The sequence below is a fragment of the Capricornis sumatraensis genome, chromosome 8 (genome assembly GCF_032405125.1).
Source record: "Capricornis sumatraensis isolate serow.1 chromosome 8, serow.2, whole genome shotgun sequence".
In the NCBI taxonomy this organism is placed as follows: Eukaryota; Metazoa; Chordata; class Mammalia; order Artiodactyla; family Bovidae; genus Capricornis; species Capricornis sumatraensis.
This window is the reverse complement of record NC_091076.1, coordinates 22251277-22256352: the sequence shown is the minus strand read 5'-3', so window position 1 is coordinate 22256352 and position 5076 is coordinate 22251277.

Genomic DNA, 5076 nt, shown 5'->3' with positions numbered 1-5076 from the left:
ATTGCTGTATCCTCCAGGGACCAGGGAGAGGCAGGGCGGGGTGGGGGTGTCACTCCCAGGCGTGGCCAGCCCCTGAGTGTGAGGGCACCTTGCCTCACTCTTGTCCCAGCCCTCTGTGTCCCCAGGGCAGATGGCTTATCAGGGCAGTGCTGTTGGGGAAGTGTGTAGGGCGGTGGGGCGGGGTGGGGCATGACCCAAAGTCCCAGTATGTTATTAAATATTTTGATAATGAAATGGCAGTGGTTACTGAGTGCTCACTTTGGCCACCCTGAACCCTTGGGTCTGCCGGGCAAGCTCTTGGCATCTCTGTCTGCCCTCTGACACTGCCCATCAGCCCCTGTGCCAATGTGTGTTGCCAGCTGCTCCTGTGCTCATTGGGGATCATGTGAGCTATTGGCACAGCATCCCAGGACCTCGGAGCGGGGTGCTGGGTGCTCCAAACTGGGGTGCTCACGGCAGCCGTGCCAAGAGGAGGCAGTTCAGTCAGTTCAGTTACGCAGTTGTGTCCGACTCTTTGTGACCCCGTGGACTGCAGCACACCAGGCTTCCCTGTCCATCACCAACTCCCGGAGCTTGCTCAAACTCAGGTCCATTGAGTCAGTGATGCCATCCAACCATCTCATCCTCTGTCATCCCCTTCTCTTCCCACCTCAATCTTTTCCAGCATCAGGGTTTTTTTTCCAGTGAGTCAGTTATTTGCATCAGGTGGCCATAGTATTGGAACTTCAGCTTCAGCATCAGTCCTTCCAATGAATATTCAGGACTGATTTCCTTTAGGATTGACTGGTTTGATCTCCTTGCAGTCCAAGGGACTCTCAAGAGTCTTCTCCAACATTACGGCTCAAAAGCATCCATTTTTCGGTGCTCAGCTTTCTTTATGGTCCAACTCTCACATTCATACATGACTACTGGAAAAACCATAGCTTTGACTACACGGACCTTGGTTGGCAAAGTAATGTCTCTGCTTTTTAATATGCTGTCTAGGTTGGTCATAACTTTTCCTCCAAGGAGTAAGCATCTTTTAATTTCATGGCTACAGTCACCACCTGCAGTGATTTTGGAGCCCCAAAAATACAGTCTCTCACTGTTTCCATTGTTTCCTCATCTGTTTGGCATGAAGTGATGGGACTGGATGCCATGATCTTCATTTACTGAATGTTGAGTTTTAAGCCATTTTTTTCACTCTCCTCTTTTACTTTTATCAAGAGGTGCTTTAGTTCTGCCATAAGGGTGGTGTCATCTGCCTGTCTGAGGTTATTGATACTTCTCCCAGTAATCCTGATTCCAGCTTGTGCTTCATTCAGCCTGGCATTTAGCATGATGTACTCTGCATGTAAGTTAAATAAGCAGAGTGACAACATAAAGCCTTTGTGTACTCCTTTCCTCAGCAGTGGGGATACTGATAACCCAAGGGTATGCCTGGAGGCTAGTTCATTCTTTGGATACAAATCCCTCCACACTGAGACAGGTTGTATACACACCAGTGGTGACAAATAGTAAGTCTCAAACTACTAAGACTCACTCTGGCTTGAAAAGCAGGAGCCAGTTGAAAAGTCTTTTTTTCTTGGGGAGGGAGCAAGAAAAATAAATGCAAAACAACAAAATGGCTGTCTGGGGAGGCCTTACAAATAGCTGTGAAAGGGAGAGAAGCAAAAAGCAAAGGAGAAAAGGATAGATATAACCATTTGAATGCAGAGTTCCAAAGAATAGCAAGAAGAGATAAGAAAGTCTTCCTCAGCGATCAATGCAAAGAAATAGAGGAAAACAACAGAATGGGAAAGACTAGAGATCTCTTCAAGAAAATTAGAGACACCAAGGGAACATTTCATGCAAAGATGGGCTCAAAAAAGGACATAAATGGTAGGGACCTAATAGAAGCAGAGGATATTAAGAAGAGGTGGCAAGCAGCAATCAGAGCAGAAAAAGAAATAAAAGGAATCCAAATTGGAAAAGAAGAAGTAAAACTCTCACTGTTTGCAGATGACATGATCCTCTACATAGAAAACCCTAAAGACTCCACCAGAAAATTACTAGAGCTAATCAATGAATATAGTAAAGTTGCAGGATATAAAATCAACACACAGAAATCCCTTGCATTCCTATACACTAATAATGAGAAAGTAGAAAAAGAAATTAAGGAAACAATTCCATTCACCATTGCAACGAAAAGAATAAAATACTTAGGAATATATCTACCTAAAGAAACTAAAGACCTATATATAGAAAACTATAAAACACTGATGAAAGAAATCAAAGAGGACACTAATAGATGGAGAAATATACCATGTTCATGGATCGGAAGAATCAATATAGTGAAAATGAGTATACTACCCAAAACAATTTACAAATTCAATGCAATCCCTATCAAGCTACCAGCAATATTTTTCACAGAACTAGAACAAATAATTTCAAGATTTGTATGGAAATACAAAAAACCTCAAATAGCCAAAGCAATCTTGAGAATGAAGAATGGAACTGGAGGAATCAACTTGCCTGACTTCAGGCTGTACTACAAAGCCACAGTCATCAAGACAGTATGGTACTGGCACAAAGACAGAAATATAGGTCAATGGAACAAAATAGAAAGCCCAGAGATAAATCCACACACATATGGACACCTTATCTTTGACAAAGGAGGCAAGAATATACCATGGAGTAAAGACAATCTCTTTAACAAGTGGTGCTGGGAAAACTGGTCAACCACTTGTAAAAGAATGAAACTAGATCACTTTCTAACACCACACACAAAAATAAACTCAAAATGGATTAAAGATCTAAATGTAAGACCAGAAACTATAAAACTCCTAGAGGTGAACATAGGCAAAACACTCTCCGACATAAATCACAGCAGGATCCTCTATGATCCACCTCCCAGAATTCTGGAAATAAAAGCAAAAATAAACAAATGGGATCTAATTAAAATTAAAAGCTTCTGCACAACAAAGGAAAATATAAGCAAGGTGAAAAGACAGCCTTCTGAATGGGAGAAAATAATAGCAACTGAAACAACTGACAAACAACTAACCTCAAAAATATACAAGCAACTTAAGCAACTCAATTCCAGAAAAATAAACGACCCAATCAAAAAATGGGCCAAAGAACTAAATAGACATTTCTCCAAAGAAGACATATGGATGGCTAACAAACACATGAAAAGATGCTCAGCATCACTCATTATTAGAGAAATGCAAATCAAAACCACAATGAGGTACCACTTCACACCAGTCAGAATGTCTGAGATCCAAAAATCTGCAAGCAATAAGTGCTGGAGAGGGTGTGGAGAAAAGGGAACCCTCCTACACTGTTGGTGGGAATGCAAACTAGTACAACCAGTATGGAAAACAGTGTGGAGATTCCTTAAAAAATTGCAAATAGAACTGCCATATGACCCAGCAATCCCACTGCTGGGCATACACACCGAGGAAACCAGAATTGAAAGAGACACATGTACCCCAATGTTCATCACAGCACTGTTTATAATAGCCAGGACATGGAAACAACCTAGATGTCCATCAGCAGATGAATGGATAAGAAAGCTGTGGTACATATACACAATGGAGTACTACTCAGCCACTAAAAAGAATACATTTGAATCAGTTCTGATGAGATGGATGAAATTGGAGCCGACTATACAGAGTGAAGTAAGCCAGAAAGAAAAACACCAATACAGTATACTAACACATATATATGGAATTTAGAAAGATGGCAATGATGACCCTGTATGCAAGACAGCAAAAAAGACACAGATGAAAAGATGTGTATAGCGGACTTTTGGACTCAGAGGGAGAGGGAGAGGGTGGGATGATTTGGGAGAATGGCATTGAAACATGTATACTATCATGTAAGAATCGAATCACCAGTCTATGTCTGATGCAGGATACAGCATGCTTGGGGCTGGTGCACGGGGATGACCCAGAGAGATGTTGTGGGGAGGGAGGTGGGAGGGGGGTTCATGTTTGGAATCGCATGTACACCCATGGTGGATTCATGTCAATATATGGCAAAACCAATACAGTATTGTAAAGTAAAATAAAGTAAAAATAAAAATTTTTTAAAAGAAATAAAAAAAGAAAAAAATAAAATAAAAGTTAGAATATACAAAAATTAAAAAATTTTAAAAAAGGAAGAGGTGGCAAGAATACACAGAAGAACTGTACAAAAAAGATCTTCACGACCAAGATAATCACAATGGTGTGATCATTCACTTAGAGCCAGACATCCTGGAATGTGAAGTCAAGTGGGCCTTAGAAAGCATCACTACGAACAAAGCTAGTGGAGGTGATGGAATTCCAGTGGAGCTATTTCAAATCCCAAAAGATGATGCTGTGAAAGTGCTGCACTCAACATGCCAGCAAATCTGGAAAACTCAGCAGTGGCCACAGGACTGGAAAAGGTCAGTTTCATTCCAATCCCTAAGAAAGGTAATGCCAAAGAATGTTCAAACTACTGCACAATTGCACTCATCTCACATGCTAGTAAAGTAATGCTCAAAATTCTTCAAGCTAGGCTTCAGCAATATGTGAACCGTGAACTTCCAGATGTTCAAGCTGGTTTTAGAAGGCAGAGGAACCAGAGATCAAATTGCCAACATCCTCTGGATCATGGAAAAAGCAAGAGAGTTCCAGAAAAACATCTATTTCTGCTTTATTGACTATGCCAAAGCCTTGACTGTGTGGATCACAATAAACTGTGGAAAATTCTGAAAGAGATGGGACTACCAACTACCTGATCTGCCTCTTGAGAAATCTGTGTGCAGGTCAGGAAGCAACAGTTAGAACTGGACATGGAACAACAGACTGGTTCCAAATAGGAAAAGGAGTACATTAAAGCTATATATTGTCACCCTGCTTATTTAACTTACATGCAGAGTACATCATGAGAAATGCTGGGCTGGATGAAGCACAAGCTGGAATCAAGATTGCCAGGAGAAATATCAATAACCTCAGATATGCAGATGACACCATCCTTATGGCAGAAAGTGAAGAAGAACTAAAGAGCGTCTTGATGAAAGTGAAAGAGGAGAGTGAAAAAGTTGGTTTAAAGCTCAACATTCAGAAAACTAAGATCATGGCATCT